The sequence below is a fragment of the Magallana gigas genome, chromosome 4, assembly GCF_963853765.1.
Source record: "Magallana gigas chromosome 4, xbMagGiga1.1, whole genome shotgun sequence".
Lineage (NCBI taxonomy): Eukaryota > Metazoa > Mollusca > Bivalvia > Ostreida > Ostreidae > Magallana > Magallana gigas.
The window spans coordinates 17,869,580-17,884,387 of record NC_088856.1 but is presented as its reverse complement, the minus strand read 5'-3'; the positions used below and the strand labels follow the sequence as shown (position 1 = coordinate 17,884,387).

Below are 14,808 nucleotides of genomic sequence, written 5' to 3'. Positions count from 1 at the left end.
GGAAATCAGTATTTTGTTTTGCTTTAAAAGAAATGTTCTATCGGGAGCAATCCCGCGTTCGTTTAAATTGCCAGCGTACATTTGTCATGTCAGTAATACACATTGTGCTTTATATGACGGCCGTGCATGCGTACTGTAGAAAAGTTGAGTTTAATTACCATGCATTCGAACCATTTAATTAACACATCTCCCAGTACTGAAACAATTCAAAATGTCTCTGTTACAGTAACACAGTGGGGCGTTAAACATGTGTACGTCCAGCTCTACAAGCATATGCACTGTCGTCAAGGCGACGGCCTGAATACAGCTAGCGACTCTTCTATCGATCGGTTACCTGAGTCTCGTAATGCATCTAAATATAGAAAGGGGCACAGTTATGAAACAAACAACAAAAATAAGGTCAAAGACGTTCATCTTTATGAAATGAATATGTACATATGAATAAAAACATTTGGGAATTTTATGTAGAATTATTTTTGCGCGCTGCATGTATCAGTTAGTGCATTACAAAAAGCCCTTTCATAACCTCCTAAACGTGCGCACCCCCACAAAAATGGACCGAACTGACAACAATTGTTTCTGCAAATACTGGCTATAAATTACGAAAACATTAAATTGAATACCACGGAAGGATTCAAAATTAATTTCTTTACAACTTTGCTTCAATAATGCATTAGAAATTTTTATGCCTTTACAAGTTATTGACAAGAAACTTTTGACGCATCTAACTCCGTAATTATAGGGGCCAGCCCCTTTTTCTGTATACCGAATGAAAGGTCTTGGTAAGACCAAGATCTTTTAAAATACATGTTATAACAAATTTTTATCAGGTAGGAAACTAACACGGAAAATACGCGATTTTTTTTGAATTTTTTTCTTGCCTTTGTTTCAACATCTATACCACCCCTTTTATTTGCATTTAAATAATAAATAAAATATATCTCGCACAAATTCAATGTATTAGCTTCCAAACCAGCCCATCTTTGAGACTCTGCCAGCCATCGTTATAGCTAAACCCCCCTGGACAAAAGAAGTCGTTAAATTTTACTAAAAGGGGAATAACTCAAAACCGAATGGGGATTTTCCTCAACTAAAATATGCAACGACAACATCACGCGGCATGTTATCAGTCCTGAAAATTTCAAAACAATCGGTGAACAAACGAGCGAGATATTAAGGATCAAAGTTGGCGTCTAGAAGAAAAAAAAAATAACTAGACACGATCTCGTTGCGAGCAACGAGGAGGTCTTCCGTACGATTATTATAAGGATATGTGACGTCATTGACTTTGATTTTCGACAAGAAAACATGATATGAAAAAAGGAGTGGAGTACTAATGTTTTTTTTTTTTTTTTGGTATCTCTTTTTATAAGTTCTCTGACATTGCTTTTTTAAATACTTGCACTCTTCCAATTAAGATAGAAAAGATGAGAAAATCATTATGTTGTTAGGATATATTAACGTATTATACCTAATCTAGCTTTAATAACCTATAACAAAATGGCTCTGAGTAAAAGGATATAGGTAAAATACTTTAGAGCCCTTTGGTTCCCTAATTTAAGAGGCCAGCCCCTTTTTCTTGATATCATTTGAAAGGTCATCTAATTCTAAACACATTTTGTTCAACAAGTGTTTAGAAATTCGGTATCGTTCTAGAGATATATGAGAAAGAAGGTTTTAGGGGCCGATCCCTTATCCCCTTATAGGGGCCGTTTGACGAAATTTTGAAGGTTGCATTTCGTTAAGAACATTATTTTGAACAACTTTTCTTCTATACTGCATTTAAAAAAAAAATTCCTTTCTGAGGTCTGGTTGATCAAATTTTGGGACCTTTGGCCCCTATAAACCCCTAATTTCATAACACATGATAAAATCCTTACATTTCTTGGATACATAACTGTAAGGTAATCATATTTGCTTCTAAAACATTTCACAAAATATCTCTCAGTAAATGGCTACAGATAAAAGACTTTAGAGCCCTTTGGTCTCCTTATTTAAGAGGCCAGCCCCTTTTTCTTGATATCATTTGAAAGGTCATTTTATTCTAAACAATTTTATTCAACAAGTGTTTAGAAATTCGTTAATGTTCTGGAGATATATGAGAAAGAAGGTTTTAGGGGCCGATCCCTTATCCCCTTATAGGGGCCGTTTGACGAAATTTTGAAGGTTGCATTTCGTTAAGAACATTATTTTGAACAACTTTTCTTCTATACTGCATTTCAAAATATTTTTCCTTTCTGAGATATGGGTGATCAAATTTTCGGACTTTTGGCCCCTAAAAACCCCTAATTACATAACACATGATAAAATCCTTACATTACTTAGATACATAAATGTAAGATAAACATATTTGCTTCTATAACATTTCACAAAATATCCCTGAGTAAAAGGATATATGTAAAAGACTTTAGAGCCCTTTGGTTCCCTTATTTAAGGGGCCAGCCCCTTTTTCTTGATATCATATGAAAGGTCATCTAATTCTATACATATTTTGTTCAACAAGTGTTTAGAAATTCGTTAGCATTCTGGAGATATATGAGAAAGAAGGTTTTAGGGGCCGATCCCTTATTCCCTTATAGGGGCCGTTCGACGAAATTTTGAAGGTTGCATATCGTTAAGAACATCATTTTCAACAACTTTTCTTCTGTATTGCATTACAAAATATTTTTTCTTTCTGAGATATGGGTGATCAAAATTTTATACTTTTGGCCCCTAAAAACCCCTAGTTATGTAATACATGACAAAATCATTACATTGCGTGGATACATAACTGTGAGATAAACATATCTGCTTCTATAACATTTAACAAAATATCTCTCAGTAAAGAGCTACAGATTAAAGACTTTAGAGCCCTTTTGACCCCTTATTTGAGGAGCCAGCCCCTTTTTCTTGATTTCAAAGAAAAGGTCATGTAAATACAAACGTTTTTTACATTACATGTTTTAACAAAATATTTTTCAGAAAAGAGATAAACAAAGAAAACCAGAAAAAATAACGACGTTTTTTTAATCTCAATTTTCGGGTCCAGGCGAGCTTCAGCGCCTTTTGAGTCAGACAAAAATGAATACCTAAAGACACATCTACAATCTTTCGACTACAATCCCTGAAAGTTTGAACTCAATATCTTCAATCGTTAAGGAGAAGATCCCAGGACAAGCCGACCCTCTGAAAATCGCTAAAACGTCAATATATCAAAAACGGAAATGACGTCATCAAAATAAAAAATTACGTATAAAGTTTAGATCCGTATCTATCATATCTGAAAGTTTGATGAAAATCGGTTGAGTCATTTTTGAGAAATCGCGTGCACAAAATTTGTTGGAAAAAAAAGAAAAATAGCGAAGAACTAGAGCAAAGCTCGTTGCAAAGCAACGAGTGGGTTTTCCGCTAATGTCGAAAGCAACGCTAGAAGTACGTCTAAGAAGCAGAGTTCTTAATCTAGTAACAAAGAAACCTAAGTACAAAAAGATAAAAAAATCGAATGATTCTTGGTACAACTTAAAATGATCCGAATGTTTTTAAGTACGACTTAACCAAAAACCCTTAACCATTTCAAAAACGACTTAACAAAAAAACCCAATGTGTTTAAGTACGACTTAACAAATTTGACTTCATTTTAGGTACAAGTTTACTTTACCTTGAACTAACATCTTTTTTCTTTACCCAGAATGCAAAATTAAAATTTATGTAAAAAATCAATTTTGTTTAAAACATAATTCTGAGCAACTTTTCCTCTTCACTGCTTTTCAAAAGGTTGACCTTTCGTACTGTGTGCTCGTTGCGTCATTAATTGTCAGAAACTTATCGATGTTAAGTTTACTCTACTGTACTTCTGTGAATATTTTCTATGTAAAATTACTATGAACCAGACAACATTGAAATGGTGAACATTTCAAAGGGCCCCGCTTATGTTATTTCAGAGAATTCTGCTTTGACCTTGACCTATAACTTGAAATTTTTCCAGCTGGCATAGAACTTTTAATTCAATTTCATTCCCCCTAACATACATGCATTTTTGTTCAATCTGACCAAGATTAAGCAGATTTGGAAAATAATCTACTATTTAAAACTAATTTTAAAAAGATCTGCTATGACCTTCACATTGACAGACTTGGTTCAAGGTCACTGCACGCCATTAACCAATAAACTCTGTAAAGGTAAAATATTAGCCAAATAGGGGCTAAAAGGAGAGTATATCTATGCTCTTAAAATATGGATTTTTGTGTGATCTGATATGACCTTGACTCTTCATCTACAAATATCATTCGAGGTCATTGCATATATTTTGAACAAAGGCATCATGTGGGTAAAGTATGAGGCTGAATGGAGAAAAGGGAGAGAAGATATACTCCGGACAAGGATTTTTAAAAATATAATTCTGATATGACCTTCACAGTTTCTTTTCACTGAAAATAGGTTCAAGGTCACTACACACCCTTTCACCCTTTACTCAAAAGCTCTGCTTATGTGAAGTCTGAGCCAAATAGGGGTTAGTAGAAATTATATATGCTCTCAAAAAAGGATTTTTGCATGATCCGATATGATCTTCACCCGTTACCTAGAAATTTCATGCAAGGTCACAGCACATCGTTTAACCATAGAGACACTCTGTGAGTATTAGCCAGATTGGACCAAAGGGAAAAAAGATATGCCCCAGACAAGGATTTTATATATATAATTCTGCTATGACCTTAACCTTATACCTAAAAACATGGTTCAAGGTCACTGCACATCCTTCAACCAAAGGAACCCTGTGGATGAGGTATGAGCCAGATTGGGCCAAGGGGAGAGAAGCTATGCTCCTGTCAAGCCATCTCGGATGGACAGACCGACAAATTGATCACTAGAAGGCGCCCGCATAAACATGCCTTTTTATCTAAAATAGTATCCATGCTATCTGCCCATGGTGAATAGTCATCAAAACCATTCATTAGCAGAATTTGATTTCCCTCCTTTTTAAGGTGGTATGGGACATCTGTCGATATTAATGTGGATTAAAGTACTATATAATTGAAAACTTTTCACCGGTTTAGAATTTTCAAATTTTACAATATTTAACCAAAAAATAGCTTTTAAAAATATTTGAAAAGGTAAAAATTGCAAAAACCCCAGCGGGATTCGAACTCATGACTTACAGGTTCCTAGTAAACCCTCTAACCCACTGTGCTAAGGAGTTAGGTGACCATTTTTGAGAAGAAACTACATGTACTTATATAATTACACTTCATTTTATTGTTTATTTCGATAAACAATACGTCACAACATGGAAGTGTCCCATATCACCTTAAACTCGGAACACCTCTGACCTAATAAGATCGCCGCATTAAATACAAGGTTTGATTTAACTCTAATTTGTTTATCATCAAGAAATTCTGCATCGCTGACAAATAAAGTTTTCTTCTGTATAATGAAATACCGATTAACTGACTATTCGGACAATAGCAAGTTTATTGTCCCATTCAACAGCTACTATTTCCCTTGGCTTTGCCTCATTAAATATTTGCTGTCTTGGGGGACAATAAACTTGCTATTGTCCTCATACCCAGTAAATACTAAATAGGCATATAATATCCCATCCACCTACATTTCATGTTATATAACCTCCCGTTTGTAACCTTCAATTTCACTGTAAAGTCAACATATCTGTCATAGCCACAAGTTTCACAATTTATTTCTGCTTCTCATGTACTTAAAATTAGGGGCCTTAATATTGCTTACCAATTCCAACAAGAGACATCCCTCTAACTATTGGTAATCATTAAAATTCATTTCATGAATCTACGCAACAATGATAAACCTTCAAGTACAGTCACTCTCAATTTTACAAAATATTGACGGTACTTTATCCGAAACTGTTCCTTGTATCTTTAACTTAGTACACTAACATTTTTATGAAAAGACGGTTTGTCTTAGAATAAGAAAGCTAATGCAATTCTGAGAAAAAGAATACCACATATTGCCAATTCCATTGAGGTTTAATAAAAATATGGCCATTTAAGTGAACCCACCATTTCCAATTTCCTTTAGTAAACACAGATTTACAGGGTTCTCCATAGTAAAACATCTTTATCTGACCTTTTAGAGGTCAACTTTTGTTCAACCACCTTTAAAAAGAAACCTTATTCAATACAACATATGCCTACATGATATAATCATGATAAAAGCTTCACATCACTTAGAAATACCCTTACATGTATACCCCCCACCCCCCAATCTTTTGATTTTCATAAAAAGTCATGGTTTGAAATGTTTTACCTAATTTTATGAAACATGTGGCAATTTCCTTGAGACATTTCTCACACATATTTGAAAACAATCATCAATGATTCTAAAATGTGATCTTTATTTGTTTATTGTATGATTTGTACCATTTTAATTAACAAATAGACAGCTGTCCTGCTTGTGATTTCTTGTTTTCATGAAAAAAGTAAGCTAACAATCATATTTAGTGAATATCTAATCTATTCTGATTTCTAGTCTTCTTCTAACCATGCTAAAACAGTAAGTTACAACCTACAAGTTAGACATCTGCCTTAAATTAGAATTAAATTCAAACACACCCAGGTAGCTGGAGACAGAGTTGATTTCAATGAAAAATGTTCAAATTTGACATGTTTTTCTACTTTTTTATGCATATATACCTTAGAAAGGTAGAAATAGGTTGTTTCTTGTTCATTTCAAAAGTAATTATCATAGCAGATGTTATTTCAAAGTCAAATGTACATTTACATATCCTACATGTAATCTTAATGCAGACAATTAAATAGAGGGGGGGGGGGGGGGGGGTTTCAATTATGTAAACACATCTAAATATCTTTATGAAATAAAAAATAAAGGAAACATAATTGTATACTTTTATTGAAAAACAAATTTTCACAGCAATTATGAATTTCTTTAAACAGCCTTAATTTTGTTTTCATAATTTCTTATCAAACACAAACCACAACATGGCATGATGCTTTCTTCAAGTTCCATTATTGTTCATGCATTATCGGATTTAATTTGAATTACCAGTAAATAGTCTGTAGAACACAAGGAATATGCATGTGGATAGAGGTGACAGGTTAATCTCAGGAGCTGACCCACAAGAATCAACAGGTACCGGTAAAAGCCATGTGGTAACAAGAGTCTGTTTTGAGCTGAAATAAATAAAAAAAATAATTAGCTGTGTTTACATACATGTACTAGTAATAGCTGTGTTTACATTAACATATGCATAGTATTTCTGTAAAGAATACACTGACCATGCAGTGTAATAAGTATGACATATCCCAATACATGACATTACATTTAGGCAGTACAAGATCAAAAATTTGCATATCAAGTCATAATATAATATTAAAAATTTTTCATAGGTATAAACACTTATCAAATTGAGAAAGAGAGAGAGTTTGAGAGAGAGAGAGTTTATTACCATACTTGTAGTGCAACAGTCAATATTTCAATTCGTAAATTACAAACGAATATTACCCACCGAACAGCGTCAAAGTACATGTACTGGTATTAGCTTCTGGTATACCATTTTTTATCAATTCTACTGTGTATTTTTTGTTTGCAAATAAATTTAGCGAGGGTTTTTGTTTATTTTCTTATAAATTACATGTTTTAAAAACAATACTACGTGTAATAAGCATAAAACATGTATGAGTAAACTTAATGAAGAATTTTTAATAGATTATTTTTCAAAGAATGTGGTACATTACATGTATGTCAATCTTTATAAAACTAGCGTATATTTCGTGCGCCATAAATTGCAAGTTTTTTGTAAATATCATTTACTTGCATGATAGGTATATATGGTCTAACCAAAATTTTCTTCATAAAGCTACAGCTGTATGTACCACATATATGTTTTGTCACAAGTATACATTTTTAAAAAAAATACCCAAATTCCAACAGTTTAAATAAACTCAACTCATTCTCTGATAAGTTCATTGTGTTTTGTGCGTGCATATCTTATTTGTCTGCTGCAACAGCAGCCAATCAGCGGTAAGCTGAATCCACAAAAAGAAAGTTTGTGTTTTAGGAGCGGGTAAATTGTTTATGCGACACTGTCAAGAAAACCACACCAAATAATAACAAGAAACAAATATTCACTTAAATGTATTCTGTTGTAAAGTAAAGGTTTTTAACACTTATTGCATCTTGCAAAACATGTGATGACCTTAATCATCTGTCATATATCTGATATACATGTATATATAAAAGATGGGAGAAATAACGTTGGAACAAAGTGGGATTCGAACCTGGCCCTCTGAATCTCTAGTCAAGTGCTCTACCAACTGAGCTACATGTATCTGGCACCGGTATTCAAACCAGTCTGACCGTCACATTCCTCCCCCTTTAATGATCTCACCCTCGAAGATCATCCCTGGCAGGATCGAGTTAACCTGTTAGTTCCAGGGGTTGGTCACAACACCAATATTGTAACAGGATGGGAGAAATAATGAAGGGATTTGAACCTGGGCCCCCTGAATCTCTAGTCAGGTGCTCTACCAACTGAGCTATCTGGCACTGGTATTCAAACCGGTCTGATCGTCACATATATAAAGAATTATTTTAAACAATGTTGTTCAATTAAAAATAACACTCGCAACCTTCAGTTTTTGTCTGTAATTAATCAATATTGGCGTGCGATTAGTTCTCGCCGAGTACCATTTCTCACCAGTGCATTGTTACGTCATTTTATCAACACATAAAATTATATACGAAAATATGATGTAACAGTGCACCAGCGAGAAATGGTCCTCGGCGAGAACTGCTCGCACGCCAGTACTGCCAGTAGTCAGATTAAAAAAAGAGAATAAAAAATTACATTTAAAACATTAACAAGGACAATTTAAGTACACATCATAACTGCTAAACAAGAAAAATTATGTGAACTGGTAGAATGGTAGGCATAGTTCTAACTTGTAACCTACATGTACAAGTACATGTACCGGGTACCCGTTGGTCTGCTATACCTCTTTTATGATACAATGATCGGCATCATAAAGATATTAAAGTCATGTTTTAACTCTGAAGTCTGAAGTATACAATTTTATTTACTTGAAGTTATGTCTACAGGGTATTCATGACTACATTTGGAGTCCTCTGCACAAGAATATATGATATGTTTCTAATTAGACCCTGCTTTGCATTTTGAGTTGAAAATTCACAATCTGTTATTTTTTTAAATAGATAAATTCAGTTACCCTTTCCAGTCCCCCATGAACCTCGAGCCAGTCTAAACACCCATGAAACATGTAAAAATTACACGTTAGTAAACAAACACCCACACCATAACAAAAACATCTAACAGTGTGCACGTACTTACATGTACATCTATACTATATACTAAATTTTAACCAGTTAACAAGAAACTTTAAAAGGAGTAAAAGCCTCACCTTCTTCAGTAACATCCACATAAATCACACACTTTAATGTCCATCTTTTCTCCTTTATTACTCGTAGCTTATCAACGGCTGATCGTCGACAGAAGAGTGTGGCTGTCAGAATTTCCTCGTAAACGATTCACACGAGAAAAATATCCTCCTTAAACAAATATGTAGTATTGTTCCCTGTGCATGTTCATATGTTTCACAGCAAATTGAAAATGCATGTGTACACCGAAAGAATACACAACTTCTCTTCTGCATTACGGCTCTCTCTTTTCTACAATGCCGTTCGTTACTGTTTACATTCGGCGCGCGCGCGCGGGGGTCACAAACAGGGGCGCCCCGACAAATAGTTGCACATAGAACGTTTAAATAATGTGTGTTCATTGAATTCATAAATGATATAGATGAAAAAAATGAAATTGAATCACAACAATTTATCTAAGACGCAACACAACGTAATGCAGTAAATGCCTGGGCCTTAATGTGGCATTTGTTCGCTTGTGTGTCTATGTAGACATATTAACTCGTTCATGTACGATTCTCACATATTTGTTTTATGAAATTTGAAAAAAAATATAGGACAGAACTTGTTTAATTTGATACCAAATGACATTATTTAATATATTAACAATAACTAAATTATTTTTTTTTCATAAAATGATAACGATTTTTGCTATCAGAAAAATACGTGTATGAGCTGCTGACCCCTAATTATAGGGGCCAGCCCTTTTTTCTTAATTTTAAATGAAAGCTCTCGTTATTCTAAACAACTTTTGTTCTATATGTATTAACAAAATATTTTTAGTTTAAAGGTTATAATACAAAAAGCAACAAAATTTCAGCCCCGAAAAAATCTTAAATTTTGGCGACAAATAGCTCAAAAACTAACGAAGAAATTACCAAAATTTTCATGCCAGCAAAATTATAAAATGTTACCGACAATTTCGCCAAATTTCATGCATCTGTCATCTGTAGTTCCCGAGATCAACTCTGGACAAAAGACCCCCCAATTTTTAATTAAAGGGCAATAACTCATAACCGGAAGTGAATTTTAAAAATTTGAAAAAAACGTCTAGAGATATTAATATCATCTACATACCCTGAAAGTTTCATAGCAATCAGACAAAAAATGTTCGAGAAATCTCGTGCACAAAATTTGCGGGAAAAAAAAAAAACTAGAGCAAAGCTCGTTGCAAAGCAACGAGTGGGTTTTCCGCTAATGTCGAAAGCAACGCTAGAAGTACGTCTAAGAAGCAGAGTTCTTAATCAAGTAACAAAGAAACCTAAGTACAAAAAGATTAAAAAAAAAACGAATGATTTTTGGTACAACTTATCATAATCCGAATGGTTTTAAGTACGACTTAACCAAAAACCCTTAACCATTTCAAGAACGACTTAACAAAAAAAAACAATGTGTTAAGTACGACTTAACAAATTTGATTTCATTTTAGGTACAAGTTAACTTTACCTTGAACTTACATCTTTTTTCTTAACCCAGAATGCAAAATTAAAATTTACGTAAAAAATCAATTTTGTTTAAAACATAATTCTGAGCAACTTTTCCTCTTCACTCCTTTTCAAAGGGTTGATCTTTCGTACTGTGTGCTCGTTGCGTCATTAATTGTCAGAAACTTATCGATGGATAGTTTACTTTATTTTATTATTCCTCTGTGAATATTTTTATTTGAAATTACTATGAACCAGACAACATTGAAATGGTGAACATTTCAAAGGGCCCCGCTGATGTTATTTAAGAGAATTTTGCTTTGACCTTGACCTTTAACTTGAAATTTTTCCAGCTGGCATAGAACTTTTAATTCAATTTCATTCCCCCTAACATACATGCATTTTTGTTCAATCTGACCAAGATTAAGCATATTTGGAAAATAATCTACTGTCTAAAACTAATTTTAAAAAGATCTGCTATGACCTTCACATTGACAGACTTGGTTCAAGGTCACTGCACGCCATTAACCAATAAACTCTGTAAAGGTAAAATATTAGCCAAATAGGGGCTAAAAGGAGAGTATATCTATGCTCTTAAAATATGGATTTTTGTGTGTTCTGATATGACCTTGACTCTTCATCTACAAATATCATTCGAGGTCATTGCATATATTTTGATCAAAGGTATCATGTGGGTGAAGTATGAGGCTGAATGGAGCAAAGGGAGAGAAGATATACTCCGGACAAGGATTTTTAAAAATATAATTCTGCTGTGACCTTCACAGTTTCTCTTCACTGAAAATAGGTTCAAGGTCACTACACACCCTTTCACCCTTTACTCAAAAGCTCTGTTTATGTGAAGTCTGAGCCAAATAGGGGTTAGTAGAAATTATATATGCTCTCAAAAAAGGATTTTTGCATGATCCGATATGATCTTCACCCGTTACCTAGAAATTTCATGAAAGGTCACTGCACATCGTTTAACGATAGAGACACTCTGCGAGTATTAGCCAGATTGGACCAAAGGGAAAAAAGATATGCCCCAGACAAGGATTTTATATATATAATTCTGCTATGACCTTAACCTTATACCTAAAAACATGGTTCAAGGTCACTGTGCATCCTTCAACCAAAGGAACCCTGTGGATGAGGTATGAGCCAGATTGGGCCAAGGGGAGAGAGAAGCTATGCTCCAGTCAAGCAATCTCAGATGGACAGACGGACAAATTGATCACTAGAAGGCGCCCGCATAAACATGCCTTTTTATCTAATTTAAAATAGTATCCATGCTATCTGCCCTTGGTGAATAGTCATCAAAACCATTCATCAGCAGAATTTGATTTCCCTCCTTTTTAAGGTGGTATGGGACATCTGTCGATATTAATGTGGATTAAAGTACTATATAATTGAACAATTTTCACCGGTTTAGAATTTTCAAATTTTACAATATTTAACCAAAAATAGCTTTTAAAAATATTTGAAAAGGTAAAAATTGTAAAAACCCCAGCGGGATTCGAACTCATGACTTACAGGTTCCTAGTAAACCCTCTAACCCACTGTGCTAAGGAGTTAGGTGACCATTTTTGAGAAGAAACTACATGTACTTATATAATTACACTTTATTTTATTGTTTATTTCGATAAACAATACGTCACAACATGGAAGTGTCCCATATCACCTTAAACTCGGAACACCTCTGACCTAATAAGATCGCCGCATTAAATACAAAGTTTGATTTAACTCTAATTTGTTTATCATCAAGAAATTCTGCATCGCTGACAAATAAAGTTTTCTTCTGTATAATGAAATACCAATTAACTGACTATTCGGACAATAGCAAGTTTATTGTCCCATTCAACAGCTACTATTTCCCTTGGCTTTGCCTCATTAAATATTTGCTGTCTTGGGGGACAATAAACTTGCTATTGTCCTCATACCCAGTAAATACTAAATAGGCATATAATATCCCATCCACCTACATTTCATGTTATATAACCTCCCGTTTGTAACCTTCAATTTCACTGTAAAGTCAACATATCTGTCATAGCCGCAAGTTTCACAATTTATTTCTGCTTCTCATGTACTTAAAATTAGGGGCCTTAATATTGCTTACCAATTCCAACAAGAGACATCCCTCTAACTATTGGTAATCATTAAAATTCATTTCATGAATCTACGCAACAATGATAAACCTTCAAGTACAGTCACTCTCAATTTTACAAAAATATTGACGGTACTTTATCCGAAACTGTTCCTTGTATCTTGAACTTAGTACACTAACATTTTTATGAAAAGACGGTTTGTCTTAGAATAAGAAAGCTAATGCAATTCTGAGAAAAAGAATACCAAATATTGCCAATTCCATTGAGGTTTAATAAAAATATGGCCATTTAAGTGAACCCACCATTTCCAATTTCCTTTAGTAAACACAGATTTACAGGGTTCTCCATATTAAAACATCTTTACCTGACCTTTTAGAGGTCAACTGTTGTTCAACCACCTTTAAAAAGAAACCTTATTCAATACAACATATGCCTACATGATATAATCATGATAAAAGCTTCACATCACTTAGAAATACCCTTACATGTATACCCCCCCCCCCCCCCCCCCCCAATCTTTTGATTTTCATAAAAAGTCATGGTTTGAAATGTTTTACCTAATTTTATGAAACGTGTGGCAATTTCCTTGAGTCATTTCTCACACATATTTGAAAACAATCATCAATGATTCTAAAATTTGATCTTTATTTGTTTATTGTATGATTTGTACCATTTTAATTAACAAATAGACAGTTGTCCTGCTTGTGATTTCTTGTTTTCATGAAAAAAGTAAGCTAACAATCATATTTAGTGAATATCTAATCTATTCTGATTTCTAGTCTCCTTCTAACCATGCTAAAACAGTAAGTTACAACCTACAAGTTAGACATCTGCCATAAATTAGAATTAAATTCAAACACACCCAGGTAGCTGAAGACAGAGTTGATTTCAATGAAAAATGTTCAAATTTGACATGTTTTTCTACTTTTTTTCTGCATATATACCTTAGAAAGGTAGAAATAGGTTGTTTCTTGTTCATTTCAAAAGTAATTATCATAGCAGATGTTATTTCAAAGTCAAATGTACATTTACATATCCTACATGTAATCTTAATGCAGACAATTAAATAGAGGGGGGGGGGGGATTTTTCAATTATGTAAACACATCTAAATATCTTTATGAAATAAAAAATAAAGGAAACATAATTGCATACTTTTATTGAAAAACAAATTTTCACAGCAATTATGAATTTCTTTAAACAGCCTTAATTTTGTTTTCATAATTTCTTATCAAACACAAACCACAACATGGCATGATGCTTTCTTCAAGTTCCATTACTGTTCATGCATTATTGGATTTAATTTGAATTACCGGTAAATAGTCTGTAAAACACAAGGAATATGCCTGTGGATAGAGGTTACAGGTTAATCTCAAGAATCAACAGGTACCGGTAAAAGCCATGTGGTAACAAGAGTCTGTTTTGAGCTGAAATAAAAAAAAACTAGAACTGTCCTAATGGGACTAATACCCCCGCTAGGCTAATTTCAAATGGGACAAATAATTGAATTGAATAATAATTAAGGTTTGGAACACATACAAAAAAAAAAATTCTAGAATTGTAAAAAAAAAAAAAAATAGTTAACAAAGAAAAATTAAAATCAAAATTGTCAGAATTTCACTGTAAATACATATCTATAACAGTAATACATTTACAAATGTATGTATTTGATGATATATTTTTTTAAATTCAATTGATTTAAAGAAAAACCAACAAAATGACAATAACCCCTCCCTTTGCAGTGAATAGAAATACCGGTAGCCAAGCAATGCTCTTCTGTTGATAAAACTTTCAATATCTTTCTAATAAGCCTAAGTCTTGACAGATGCAATTAGTTGTTTCAAATTTTCCTCACTTTCTCCTATGGCACAATTGAACTCCA

At 33.5% G+C, this 14,808-nt stretch overlaps 1 long non-coding RNA gene across 1 annotated transcript; it reads right to left on the bottom strand.

The window, feature by feature from the left end:
• Nucleotides 1-6,842: 6,842 nt before the first annotated feature.
• LOC136274512 (uncharacterized) lies at nt 6,843-10,656 on the bottom strand. Its single transcript, XR_010712909.1, has 2 exons — nt 9,387-10,656; nt 6,843-7,139 (listed from the first exon to the last, which is right to left on the bottom strand). It is a non-coding gene; the product is annotated as an uncharacterized lncRNA (long non-coding RNA).
• Between the last annotated feature and the right edge of the window lie 4,152 nt (nt 10,657-14,808).